Source organism: Triturus cristatus, chromosome 5_1, assembly GCF_964204655.1.
Source record: "Triturus cristatus chromosome 5_1, aTriCri1.1, whole genome shotgun sequence".
In the NCBI taxonomy this organism is placed as follows: domain Eukaryota; kingdom Metazoa; phylum Chordata; class Amphibia; order Caudata; family Salamandridae; genus Triturus; species Triturus cristatus.
In genome coordinates, this window is record NC_140587.1 from 857436405 (window position 1) to 857451752 (window position 15348).

Here is a 15348-nt window from a genome sequence, read left to right on the forward strand (position 1 = left end):
TTTCTTTGTGACTATGCTTAGTGTGAAAGAGCAGATGGTATCACTCACAGTGAAGTTAGCCAATAGTTGGAGAGGGCTGACCCATTGCTCCATGCTGTATGCTTTAGTTGGTATGGAAGACAAATGAAAATGACTCAACAACAGACCAATGGATGAAGAGGGCTGGCTGAAAGGGCTTCTATAAATATATAATATATATTATTTTAAGAAACTCTTGTCCAATTCCAGACCAACATAATCACATTTTCAGGCCAGACATTGACTGCCCTAGTGAAGGAGGGATTCAATGAGGGGGATAGACTGTTTGACCACTTCATGATGAAGACAACCCAAAGAATTGGATGAAGATATGTAGAGCAATAATGGAGAAGGTCAACATGGAGTCCAGATACCCTCTTGACGCAGATGACCTCAAAAAGAGTTAGAAAGACCTCAAACAGAAGCAGCAGAATAGTAATGGTACTTTCCCTATACATTAGTCATCCTGTAGATTTTATATTGAGTGGGCTCAATCTGGGTAGCACTGTAATGAGGAAATCAGGTGAAAACATTAGGCCCGATTCAGAAAGGTACGGTGAGACGAAAGTCTAACTTTACGACTTTCGGTATTTACAAAGAGCATTTACTACTTGTAAAGGCCCTTTGTGAATACCGAAAGTCCTAAAGTTCAACTTTTGGTATTCACAAAGGGCATTTACGAGTAGTAAATGCCCTTTGTGAATAGTAAAAGTCGTAAAGTTAGACTTTCATCTCACTTTACCTTTGTGAATAGGGCCCAATGTTTGTAAATGATTCGACATTGCAAATCAAGTTAAAAGATTTTCTTTCCACACAAATAGCTCTGGTAACATTGCAGAAGATGAGGCGCCCTGCATTTTCGCTCCTCAGGAAGACCTATTCCACACAGGGGAAAAACCTGCCATTTGTCAGCAAAACTGTAACAAGCCCATGCAGCAACAGTATCTCCCCTTTGCATTTGTGAATGTCTTTTGATACTCAGAATAAGGTTGTGTGCATTCTTGAACCCCACATGAATCAACATGTGACACCCAGCAATCTCAGTTGGATGACCCTAATCTGGGTAAGGGACCCTCATGTGCCCACCATCGACACCCACTGCTAGTCAACCAAGTGCTCTACTATGACCATCAAACAATCACAACTGCTACCATCCTTCCTGTAGTGGCCTTAGAAATTTGAGAGAAGGTTGTCACCTAGCTTTGTGCTGGGGATATACTCATCATCACGCAGCAGGGGATAGCACATCGCTGATGCTCTTCATAAACTGGCAGCTGACCACCTTGGAAGCAGAACAGACACTGTTGGATACAAGCAGGACAGTGTAAACTCCCTGCATGTCAATGAAGAGATGCAAACCAATTTGGGAACACCCTTCATGAAGCAGGACTTCAGAGACAAAATAATGGGGCTGTTAACATATTCTGTGGTACAAAATATATCAAACTTGATCATCAGGTAGCAGATCACAGATGGGCAGAGTCAGAACGGGGTGATATTTGAATCTCTTTCTACACTTCTGGAGCGAGAGGAAATGACCCCGTATCATATGACAGCTTTCTCATCTAAGGATTGCACAACACATTCAACAATCCCCTGATCTTCCTCCACACAGTCATTGAAGATGTCCGAGCTCCAGTGAAGGACCAATTACCACATATAGCCAAACATCTTTCTGCACATGGAGAACCCGGCTGTACCCCGCATCTCGCTGTTGTGACCAGGATCCAGGTTCTTTGTTCGGTGGGCCTTGTATGGTTCTGGTATCTGGCTTGTGCTCCATCACAGTCGGCTTGAGCTATTGACTTTGCCTCCGTCCAGCGTGACTAGATAACACCCATAGGCACTACATTTAATCTTGAAAATGTAATATATCTCGACTTCTACTTATTGGCTAATGGATTATTGGATATTTGCAATTCTGGCCTTTTTTTATTTATAAAAATCATATCTATTTTTCTAACCTGGTGTATTTTTTTGTGGTGTTTTCAATGTGTTACTGGGTGTTGTGTTGCATAAGTACTTTATACACAGCATCTTTAGATAAGCCTGACTGCTCTGTTCTAAGCTGCTAGAGGGTGAGCAAAGGTTAATTTATGATGTGTAACTGACTTACCCTTACTCGGATTGTGGTCTCTTCTGGGACAGGGTGCATACTATAGACCTCATTTGTAACAACAGGACATTGAAGCAGAGCTGAAGACCCGGGCTATGGTATCTGGTGGCACAACACATTGCCTTGCGGGCCACCTGGGCAAGACAAAAGCTCCATGGCAGAAACTGACCTTTGGTAAATGCAACACCTAGACTGCAGCATAAAAGGGCCTTGAAAAAGGTAGTTAACCAGAAGAGGAGGATGTCAAGACAATACTTTTAGGGTGGAAGAGAAGCCTGCAATTAATCACCAGCAAAATCGATCACCCGACTGCCTGGGTGTACCATATGAAGGGCCCATTTAATACATTTGCAGAATGCTTGGATATGTTGGCACACCACTTTTCAGACATAAAAGATAATATCAGCGACAACGGCAAAGCAATACAGCAAATGCAAAAAAATGCTTGAACTCACCTGGGCCAAGAATGAGGACTTAGAATCCCTGTCAAAGCGTAACAGCCTACTCATCTTGGGAATGATCAAATTTGCAAATGAAGGTTGAATTGGGCTGTTTGTGGAGAAATTGCTTAAAGAACTATTTGGTGATGAAGCTTTCTTGCCCCCATTCAAGGTTGAAAGAGTGCACTGATCCCTGGCAACACCGCTGCTACTGGGAGTCAAGGCCAATAATTGCAAGAATATTCATTAACAGAGACAGGGATTTTGTATTGAGATCAGCCAAGGACATATGTGAAGGCTTCAATGTCTTGATATATTCTGATTTCAGGGTTGCATTGCAAGAAGTAAACAGCCTTTATTTCAGTAAAAATAACAATTGCAAAAGCTGCAACTGGGATATGCAATGGTTTGTTCAGCAAAGCTGCAAGTGAAATACTAGGGTAAGCTCGTGATCTTCACTGGGCCACAACCACCTGGGCTGATCCGAGCTCTCTGCATTATCTTCTACGACCTGTGCTCCATCTGGAGAAGCTGCTGCTAACCCCTTGGATAATAAAGACTGAACTATGGCAGCCAAGTGCACGACTGTGGGGCAGATTTACAAGCCCCCTGCTCCACCAGTACCTCACTTTTCATGATGTACTGGTGGCTCCATATTTACAAGGACAGGCAAAGCCACCCTGCGTGACTTTTCCTCTCATTGTAAATATGGCCCCTTCACATGCAGCACTTTGCATTGAAGGGGCATTCCATGGGTGTTGCTGTGGGTGTTCCCATGCAACACCCATGGAACAAGACACATCTCCAGATTTACGAGAAATCGTATATCTGGGGATGCCTTTGAATGCTACACCACCCTAGAGGTGGGGTAGCGAGGCGCAATGAGGAGAATTTTTTCATTTCTCCACGCTTTTCCCTCTTTCAATGCGTGCTGCATTCTACAGCACGCATTGAAAGAGGAAAATGCCTGTAGTGATTGTTTTTGTGCAGGAAGGTGCTCCTTCCTGCACAAAAACAATCTCCCCACAACGCAGGCATCCTTGCACCATGGTGCAAGGGTGCCTCCAACAGCGCATGTCTGCAGTTTGTGCGCCAGCACAGGGGGAAGCACAGAGATGCGACATATTCTTGTAAATATGTCGCATCCCTGTGCTTCGGAAGTGCCACAGCGTGGCGCAGCCAAAGGGCTTGCGGTGCCACGCTGCGGCACTTCCTTGTAGATCTGCCCCTCTGCGTTTTGTTTTGTTATAATAATTGAATGATAATCATGTTTGCCTATTCTGCTAAACAATAATTTTATATGCATGACTGTATAGTTATAGTATGTTCTTAGTTGTGAAAAGACTCTATACAGTTGAGTGTTTCATACAAAATTTGTAGGAGCCACTGTAGTCTCATTTATTAGGCTTGGAGAAGTGACACATGTGGGTACTGTCACCACCTGTGGCCTCGAGCCTCCCCAGGTGAGAAGCACCATTCATACCAGAGCTGAATATCTGGGGGTGTAGGGTGGTTTAGTTGTGTGTTGGTTCCAGCAGGTTGGGCTAATGGGAGGAGAGAGGTCACTGATGATTGAGGTTTTCGCTGTGGGGTCGGGGCTTTATTTATAGATTACTAGGAGGTTGAATCTTACACTCTGAGGTATACCTAAAGTGCAGTTATATACTGCTCACCCTTCAGAAACTGAATCACAATCAGTCTATAGAGAATGTTAAGTTCTATTCACTATGCTGTATCAAAATCATTATACATACATCATGGCTGAGGTACACTCAATCACACTATGCCTCGTCTGAATCTGCTCACCTGGAATATTAGCAGGCTCAACAGTCCAAAAAAGGCAAGGTTCATTGTAGTATATCTCAAGAGACACCCAAAAAATATTATGTTGTTGCAGGAAACTCATTTTACCTCTACCTCTAAGAGAGTGTTCACTAGATTGTGGGGGCGCAGCTTTACCTTTCCGCATATAACTCTTATTCCAGAGAAGTAGTGTCTCCCATCAGAAAGGAAATTTCCTTTAGACATAACCATGCCTGCTCTGACTCCAAAAGGAGATGTCTTCGTCATGTTCAAATAACTTTATTTGATTCATTAGAATCATAAAACTTTACACAATAAAACATCTAAAAACAATTACAAAATTCACACATATTCCCTTCCATAGATCTTAATAAACCAGCAAAATTAATCAATTTTAAAATCATCATAGCTATCCCCACCTCAGTTTGTACAATTGACTAAAAAGAAAATTCTTAGTAAAATGAATAAAATTAGATTCATTTTCACACTTCATGACGTTTCCTAATTATAACTGCAGTTCTAATGAAACTAAGTACTGCACTAGAGATTACAGACGTAGATAGTGCCCTTAAATAGGCATAGCCCTCTTGATAAGAGCAGGGCCTAATAACGTTCAAAATAGGTTTAAAAAAACGTGCTCTAGGGTATTTATAGAGGGAGAAGAACAACATAAAATGCATTGTACTCTGTTTGGCCAGATTATTACAAGGACAGGGGACTAGTCTCTCACACCAGCCAGCCTGTTTAGGACAGGCCACTAAAATAGGAGATATCTCATTTTACAAGGTGCACTGAATAATGAACATGTGACCCTTGTAAACTCCTATGGTTGCAATATAGATTCTCCGGCCTTCTTTTGAAACCTAATAGATGTATGGGACAAATTGAGTCCACGATCACTCAAATGGGGTGGGAGGTTTAATGCAACACTTACCAGAACTATAAACAAATAAATGAGCAGAAATAGGTCCCCTGCCACATTTTTCGCCATCTGTTCTAAACTGCCAGACATACATTGACCGAAGCGTGGAAACTCAAACACCCTGACAGACAGGACTAAATGTACTCATCGTCAGTGCACTACGCCTCATCCTGCACAGACAGCCGTTTGGTAACCAGGGGCATTTGTACACGTATGGTTGACATCGCAGTTCAGCCCATATACTATCTGATCACTCACCTGTCCAGAGAAAATGCTAGAATGTTTAGCCCTTGGATTTTCCCATCGCTGGCGCTGCAGGATGCCTTGGGGCAGATTTACAAGCCCCTTGCGTAATTTTTGCGCCGCGGTTGCGTCACTTTTTGTGACGCAGCAGCAGCGTAAAAATGCAGCCCATTTACAACGTGACGCATCTAGGGAGATACTTCACGTTGTAAAGCCGTGCGTCACATTATACCTGCGGCAGGTATAATATATGCAGGGTGGGCGTTCCAACGCAAAAAAGCCTCGTAGAAGTGACGCAGTGAAATCTACAAGATTTCACTGCGCCACTTCTAGGACGCCACTGCGTCAAATTCTTACGCCTGCTTGAAGCAGGTGTAAGGAGTGACGCAGCACAATGAGGATAGGCATCCCCCTGCATTGCTGGAGTTGTGTCGTGCTTGCGACACAACTCCAGCAATGCGTGACTTTTGCGTCAACAGATGCGTCAGAATTTCTGCCGCATCTGTCAATCCTTGCACCATGGTGCGCCGTATTGTAAATACGGCGCATCCATAGTGGTGCAAGTGTTTCTCAAAGTGGCACAGGGAAAGTGACGCATCTTCACAGATTGTAAATCTGCCCCCTTGTTCACAGATGGCATAGGGGCAGGGCAGCATGGATTATTACGAATTGATTGAACTCTCAAGGATCAGCATGGCAGTACAGACCCATATCCTTCAATCTATACGAACTAAACTGGGAACTTTGAAAAAGAAGTTGAAACTCCTGGACGGAAACTATGTTGATGCTCCTATCCCTGCCACCAGAGCTGAAATGTATACATCTCTGCTGGAATGTAGAGCAGTAACAGAACATGAAACCAAATATTTGGACAAGCAGGCATTGGAGAGTAGATAAGGGGAAGATGAGAGACTTAGTTGAACTATGGCCCATTTGATGCATACCCGGTGGGCAGCCAGACACGTACTAGAAATTGCCAGCAAGGGGGACACACAAGGCACAACTACATCTCAGATTTTAGAGTATTTTACTAACGATTTTGCAGAGGTGTATGCCACGAAAATAGATGTTCCTGAGATTAGTGTTTCTGAGTACCTCTTTCAGGCCACCTACCTTTTTGAGCCTTCGGACCCATGTGCAGGAACCCACTCGATATGCCTATTACTGTCGATGAAATAGTAGATGTCATAAAATAACAGCCTAATGGCAAGGCGCTGGGCACGGGTGGGCTCAAAGCTGAATTCTATAAGGAATAGGCCCATCCCATAGATCTCCACATCTATTCGAAGTATTCGGGGAGGCTAGGGAGGTGGGATGTTTGCCCCGACATTACGAGAGGGTATTATCATGGTGCTTCTGAATCCGGGTAATCCATCTGACTAATATGCCTTTTCTATGCCTTTTTATTAATAAACTTAGACACCAATATTATAGCTAAACTAATCATAAACAGATTACAGCCATACATGAGGGGTTTGTTTCTCCCGGAGTAATAGGGTTTTGTCCTGGGCAGCTCAACCTCTGACAAGCTGAGTACCTTTTTTGCCTTGACACCAATACAATCCCAAAGTATCTGCTACAGCTCTTCTGTTAGTTGCACAAAAGGCATTCAACTCTCTCAAATTGTCATATAAGTCACCTTACTGAGACACATGAATCTAGGTTTGGGGATGCTTGGATATTTTACCCTCCTGTACACTCAGCCACTAGCCTGAGTTAAAATAACTGTCGAAAACATTTCAAATCACCAGGGTCACAAGGCAGGGGTATCGGTTGTCTCCCTTGCTGTTGCCATGGCAATGAAGCCCCTGGCTTGCATAATTAGAGAAACACATGCACACACCAGGCTGTGATTTGACCGAACCAACTATTTATTTTTGTTATAGGCAGACAACATTTAATTGTATGTCAGGGACTCCTCCCTCAAGGTTACCCTACTTATCAGACAGAATATCAAATTAAGTTTATATTCTGGACTGCAAATTATCTGGTCTAAGTCTCAATTAATCCCTATTACCCTGCAACCGGAAACCTAAACTCATATTTCTCCTAGAGAGGTGTGAGGATCCAGTCTGAAATCTAAGCTTAAAAATACATTGTCGACCGGGGGGAGTTATTCGTGATGATTGCGGCCCAGTGGTGGTAGAGAAGGAGGGGAGAATACAGTGCTGCAGGCTCTGCCACTGTAGCTGGCAGGATTAGTAGTGGTCGTCAAATAGTTTTTCCTTCCAAGCTACTGTATATGTTTACAAATGTCCCAATCTTATTGTCTAAGCCATGTTGTTCTCTGATCCATACCGCTTTTCTGAAACTCGTCTGGGCAATTTGATTCAAAAGTGATACCCCTCTTTCCTTTTAGAACCTCCAACTCTACTGTCACTACAGCAACTAGTCATCAATAACATCTCACGAGGACTTATGTTTAGGCTATACAGGACAATTTCTGACACCAGACTCACTCCGTCCTCGCAAATATAAATATAAATGAATGCTAAAAATATATATAAAAATAGAACATATTTATTATTTAATTAATAAAATAATAATAATGCCATCTCTATATAGATATAATTTAACATTATTTATATGTATTTATGTTTTTAACTATCTTATATTCTTTGATTCAATTTAATTTAACATTATTTCCTATGGGGTTTTATTTTAAATCCCTACCTTGATTATTTTCTAGGGAAGGGTGTTACAGTAGCAGTGGTTGGCCATGTGTTGTGCTGGACTTACTGCAAAAGTGTAGGGCCTGATTCACAAAGGCAAACTTACACTTTTGACTCGCTGAGCTGGACCTACCTTTTTAAGCTCTTAGAAGCTGTCAACCTGGGACCTCGCTTCAGGGCCTATGTGAAATTATTATACACAGATCTCACGACCTCGGTTTGAGCGGCTGGATGTTGCTCGGCTCCCTTCCCTATTCACAGAGGCACAAGACAGGAGTGCCCCCTTTCTCCTCTCTTATTCGCCTTAGCGATCTTGCCATTAGCCACATGGGTGCGCCTGGACTCTGTCTTCCGTTGACTGGACTGGTCGCCGGAGTGCTCAGACAGGATCGCGCTATATGCTGATGATGCCCTGTTCTTCCTATCAGATCCTTGGGCCGCCGGGCCCCGGGTGCTTCAAATCCTGCGGGTTTTCGGGGAGACTTCCGGGCTATGCTCTAACCCGTCCAAATCTATTTTGTTTCCCATTTGCGGAGAGCAGAGGAGTTAGACTTTCTAGTGCATTGTGTGTGTCTCTATAAATCTGGATGCCTAGGTATTTGAAGGTAACAGGCTATACCCTGAGCTGCACCATACTAAATTGCATACCGGGTAAATTGGAAGAGTTGTAAAAGAAGTATACACATGATTTGGAGGTGTTTAATTGTAGCCTCGAGATGGATCCGAATCGGGTCAGACGTGTAGACAGTGAATGTAAGTCTAGCTGTAAATCTCTGAGATACAATAGCATATCATAAGCGTACAAGGGCACAGAGTGTGTGACCTGGCCTATCCGTATGCACAAGGTTCTCATCGTTTGGTGTTGGGCAAGGGACTCTATTGCCAGAAGTGGCAATAGGGGACAGTCTTGGCGTGTCCCCTGGAATATCTGGTATGTGAGGGAAATATTCTGGCCAGTTTTTGCTCTTGCTGTGAGCATTGTGTAATTCTACCCAACAGCAGTATTCTGGAGGGATCCCATATAGTCTCAGCTCTACAAGCATGTAGTCCCAGCCCAAAGGATCAAAGGTGTGTCGAATATATAATGATAGACATCCTGCGTAGGGAAAGTGGTCTTGGGCTGTGTCCATAAAACTAAAGAGGCAGCGTATATATTTAGGGAAGTGTTTCGGCGACGTATAAAGCAACTTTGGTCAGTGTGTATCAGCCCGGGGAGCAAGGGAATGAGAAGAGAGACTGATATTTTACTAAGGATCTTGTATTCCATTTTCAGGATGGATAAGGGCCTATAGGAGGAGAGTTCAATGGGTGGTTTATCAGGTTTTAATAACGAGGTCACTATTGCTTCCCTAGTCGTGAAGGGTAGGGTTCCTTCCTCCAGGGATGTTTCCTACAGCTGTAACAACTTTGGAACTAGCTGTGATGCAAACGTGGGGTAAAATTCTATGAGAATCCCATCTGAGCCAAGCATTTTATTGCAAGCTAGCTCCTTGATGGCTCCACAAATCTATGTTTGTGTGATCGGCGCAGCTAAGTCTTCAACATTTGTATCCATAAGTACAGGAAGGGGTACTGCTGCTAGAAAGTCACTGATAGACTCTGAGAGGGCATTGGGTGGGGCAGTGTTTAAGTGTGTGTAATAGTCATAGAATGCCGAATTGACCCAGAGTTGCGTAGACACCAGACCTTGATTAGTGGTGATGACAGATAGTATGGGTGTGGGGGAAGGTTGTGGTCATATTATGCGAGCCAGTAATGTGCCAGACCTGTCAGCATCTGCATGCGACCGCATAGTGTATGCATTCAGGGTAATCAGACGCAGGCACTCTAGTAGTTCTGCATATTTCACCATGGCCTCTTGGAGCCTCCCTTCTTCTAGTGCATTAGTCTGGGCAGCCACCTCCAAGGATTGCAGCTCTAACTCAGTAATGTGTTGGTAGACCTCCCGTCTAGCTCTCAGTACTGCCCCCATTGATACTCCACAAATCGTTACATTGAAGGCCTCCCTTTTTAGGTCTCGCCTGATCCAGCGCATGCGCTGGTCTGGCCGAGACATTTTGTATACGGGCTTTTCAAAGTGCTGCCGTGGCCTAAAGCTTCAGTGCACGTGAACGTGAACGCGCGCAGCGCCATGTGTCTTTCCTCCGCAGCACGCGATCGCAATCGTGATCACTTTCACTTTCGCGGCCGCGTGGCGAAAGCTTGTGTATGTTAATGCTTTTTTTTTATTTGAAAGCTTTTGGAGAGTCGTAACCCACCTCCAAAACTGCACCAAGCAGGCTTGTTGTGCTCTTTTATTTATTTACGGCTCCCTTGTGTTTTCTTTTTTCGTGCATGAGTAAATTGTTATATCCATGTGGCAAGCACGATATTGTGATAAAACCAAATCAACAGTCCTCTAGTCCGCTACCACAACACTTTGAGAAAAAAGCAGCTCAGACACTCAGAACAACAGCAGAGGTATTTTAACCAATCTGCAAAAAGAAAACTGCAGTGCAACGGAATCTAAATCTGATTGCAATGTAAACCGATGCTCCAATGGCTGCTATTTCTGTTTTGTCTTTCCGTATACTCCATTGATTGGTCAGGAGGGTAGTCAGCCCCATCTGTTGTTATTTTAGTTACGGAAGACAGAGGAAGCAAACAAACTTTACAAATGTCTTATTTGCACAGTCAAGGTCAGCAGTCTTTTTAGTTGCGACATGTAAACTTGGCTGTAAGCGGGAAAGTGCTAATATTAGATCCGTTTGCGCATAATAGGGCATTTTAATATATCTGTTGAGTAGCATTTCGTGTCTGATGGAAGTCGTGTATCTGCATGTTTGTGTTCGAGCTTGCATGCTTTTCCTTTGAACCATACTGTGCTTTTAGTGGTGCTTTAAAGATACTATTGGAAATGTTTTTTCTGATTTTGAATTAGTGTAAGAAACAGAATTATTTACTTAGGGCGTTCTTCCGATCAAGGTCAGTGTATTATTTTATACAAACAACAAACTGCTAAAGTTTGTTTTCAATAAGACACCCTGCAGACTCAATTGGCTCCGCCGTGTTTCAGATGTTCGTGCTTTCGAGTAATTAGCAATTAGCAATTTGGCAAGTTATTTAATCCAATGAAGATGCTTTCTTTGTGCCTTTAAGAAAATGGTTATTATTGTTACTGAAAGCAAAAAATAACATGCACTTCATCAATCTGTTATTTCTTACAGTTCAGATGTACAATGAAGTGCATGTCAATTCCTGCTTTTTAACAATAATTATTTCCCTCACAGCACGATACACCTTCCTTCTGTGGTAACTGAAACCGTCGCACCCCCAATGTTGTTGTTTGCACGAAATTTACAGGTCTTCAGTAAAACACTAGCGACCGCTATGGGTCTAGTTTTTTTTCTGTTTTTGGTCGTTCATTTAGCTTTACATGTTTTTTGCAACCTTCTTGAGCGTCTAATGAAAGCTTTGTGGTGTACAATCGTTTTAGCTTAGGGGCATTCATATAAAAATTGTTACTCACTAGTGCTCTCCTACACCAGCCTCAATGTGTGTTGCCAACACCCTTCCTGTACTGTTCCTCAACAACCTCGAGTGCCCCCCTCATGTCTCACTATATCTGCTTCACCAGCTTCAGTATTGTGAAGTCTTGAAAGGGCCTAATTAGCATGGCAGCGCATAGGCGCGTAAGAAGACACGGGAGCCGATCTTTGGTTAGCACACACGCGGCTCCGACTGATTCGCCGAGGCCACGCCTCTTTATTTTTAACGAGCTAGCGTCTGATGTCACGCGTCAGCGCTAGCGCACCTCAGCAGCGCGGAAGGCTAGAACGCCTCGCGCGCGCCGAATACTACATTCCTTCCAACCTTTATAAAACATTAAGCAAAACATAAAACCAACGATGAATCTATTACCAGTCTGCCAGTCCTTACAGGTTACACCATATAGTCCGCCAGCTGGGATGACGGTGCTGGGTTCTTCCTCAGGTTGTAGCGGGATGGGCCGCCTCTGGCAAGGGCCACCTTGAGGGTTCTGCGCCTTGGGGTGTTCGGCTCTACCCGGGCTGGGGAGCTGCCAGGCGGGTTCCCCCCCGGGGTGGCTGGGGCGGACTGGGAACCACCATTCTCGCTCCGATCGTCCTCCACCTCCTGATCACCGCTTGGCTGGTCGGGATCCGGCCCCTCGGGCTCGGCCCCGGGGCGTGAGGGTGTCCCTGGGTGGACTTTTTTGAAGAAGGACACATCTCGCATGACCGTTTCAGCACCTCTTTGAGCGGTCACCATCGTGCCTGTCCGGCGAGTGACAACCCATGGTTGTGGTTCGAAAGGAAGTCTGAACTTGCTGCCTGGGTAGCGGTCCTTCACATACTCTCGATCTTGCTGTTGTATCGTGGACTCCTTAGCTCCCCTTCGCCGGCTGGCGTGGTCGTTCGAGCGCATCCGATTGGCTAAGGTCTTTTCGTTGGTGGCTTGTGCCGGAACCCATGTAGGGTGGTGCGGGATCGTGTCACTTACGATTCTCCCCATGGTGGCTGTTCCTGGCGCTGCCTCGGTTGTGACATGGGGGATCAGCCGATATTCCAGCAGAAAGCTGTAGATCGCTCTCTCCAGTGGAGATCCGTCAGCCATGGCGATGCGAATGGTTTTGTTGAGTGTCCTCATAAACCTCTCCACCTCTCCATTGGCTTGGGGCCACCGTGGTGTTATTTTGCGGTGATGGATCCCCCAGCTCTTGAGATACTCTGCGAACTCCTGCCCTTGGAAAGGCGGTCCATTGTCGGTCTTGACCACCCCGAATATGCCATGAGTGGCGATGGTTTTTTCGAACTTCGCGATCACTTCAGTGGCTGTCTGGCTCCCCACAATTTCGACCTCTGGGTATTTGGTGAAGTCATCGATAATGACCAGCGCGAACCGTCCATCAGGGAGATATCCGAAGTTGGCACTCGCGCACTCCCATGGTTGCAGAGGATTGTCTTCGGTCGCCACCGGGTGAGGGCGTTCCGGCTGTCCAGCGGCTTGGCACCACGTGCAGGTTCTCACAGTCTGTTCCACCATCGCGTCCATGCCTGGGAACCATACTTTGGCTCGGAGCCTGCCCTTTGTCTTTACCATTCCTTGATGTCCCCTGTGGGCGAGGTCCACCGCCTGTTGAGCAAGGCTGGCCGGCATGACTAGTCTCGGACCCCACAGAAGACATCCTTGGGCGTCAACGGACAGCTCACTTTTACTTTCAAGAATGATTCCAGTGTCAGCTTGGCTTGGGGCGTCCTCCTGTTGAGCGAGGCTTGGATTGTCCTCCAGTCTCCCGACCTGACAGCCTCCGCTGCTGCTCTCACGCATTTGTCACCTTCTGAGGCCTCTATTATTGCGGCCAGGCTCATTGGGAGGGGTCGTGACCGCTCTGTCACATACCGGACGTACTCCTCTGTGTCCTCAGCCTCCTCCTTCTCTTCTGTTGTGGCTTTCCGCGGGTGCCGTGACAGATAGTCCGCCGGGTTCGTGGCCCCTGGTTTGTACTCCACCCGGTAGTCGTACCCTTGTAGTTGGAGTATCCATTTTTCAATCCGGGGTGGCGGCTTTGAGGACGACCCTTGGAATAGAGGAATGAGTGGCTTGTGATCGGTTGTCACCGTGAAGTGATGTCCATACACGTACACGTGAAAATGTCGGCATGCCCAGTGGATGGCGATGGCTTCTCGCTCGATTTGCGAGTACCGCTGCTCTGTTTCGGTCAGGGACCGGCTGGCGTAGGCGATGGGTGCCCACTCCTCGTTGTCCTGGAGTTGTGTCAGGACCACTCCCAGCCCAAACGGGCTCGCGTCAACCGCCACGTTGGTGGGCTTTGCCGGGTCGAAGTATGAGAGGGTAGTGTCCGCGGACAGGGCCGCCTTCGTTGCTTGGAACGCCTGTTCCTGTTCCGGGCCCCACTGCCACGTGGTGGACGACTTGGTCAGCTCCCTGAGGGGTTTGGTGAGGTTGGAGAGGTCCGGAATGAAGCGGCCGCAGAAGTTGACCATGCCCAGGAAACTCCGGGCCTCCGAGATGTTCGTCGGAGCTGGGGCATCTTGGACATCCTTCACCTTGTCCGGGTCTGGGGCCACCCCTTGGTCCGAGAAGGTGTACCCAAATAAACTGATCTTGTTCTGCAGGAACTGACACTTCTCCCGGTGCAGGGTCAAGCCTGACTCCTGAATCCTCTTGAGGACCCCTCTCAAACGCTGGTGGTGTTCCTCTATGGTTGACGCGTATATGAGCAGGTCGTCGCTCACATTGAGCACGCCGGGGAGTCCACTTAGCACTTCTCTGATGGTATTTTGGAATACCTCGGCGGCACTCGAGATGCCGAAGTTCAGGCGCCGATACCGTCTGAGGCCCACATGGGTGGAAAATGCGGTGATGTACCTCGAGTCCGGATGAAGTGGTAGCTGGTGGTAACCTGACCATAGGTCCATCTTCGAAAACCACCTGGCTCCGTTCAGCTCCCCCAGGATGTCATCAATGGTGGGCGTCAGGTGTCGCTCTCTTTTGACCGCGGCGTTAGGGAGGCGCATGTCCACACAGATGCGGACTTGTCCTGGCTGCTTCGGCTTCCTGGCGATGACGATTGGGGATACCCACGGGGTTGGCCCACTGACCTTTTCGATGATGCCTTGTCTCTCCAGGGCCTCCAGCTCCTCCCCAACCTTCTGCCGCAGGTGGAAAGCAATTCTCCGGTGCCTCAACGCCACTGGTTGGACCGACGGGTCGATGTGTAAGGATACTTCCTTTCCTTTCAGGCACCCGATGCCGTTAAAGACTTCTCCGAACTCTTCCATGATGGTATCCAGTTCTTCCTCCAGGACTGCCATGGCAAACGAGATCAGTCTCAATTCTTCGGCCGATTGCCCGCTCAGCAGCATCCCGCTGCCCTCTTCCGTGACATAGACGGTGGTGTTGCTGCTCCTCTCGCTATGTTGTAGCTCTGTTTTGAAACACCCGATGAGGGGAATGGGTGTCTCCTGGCCGTATGCGAACACCCGAATCTTCACCTCTCTCAGCGGGGGTTTGACCCGCAGTTGGTGGTAGACATTGGCGGCCATCAGCTCGATGGAAGCCCCAGTGTCAATCGTCGCCTTTACCTCTTGTTGTTGTACTAGGATGCGACAT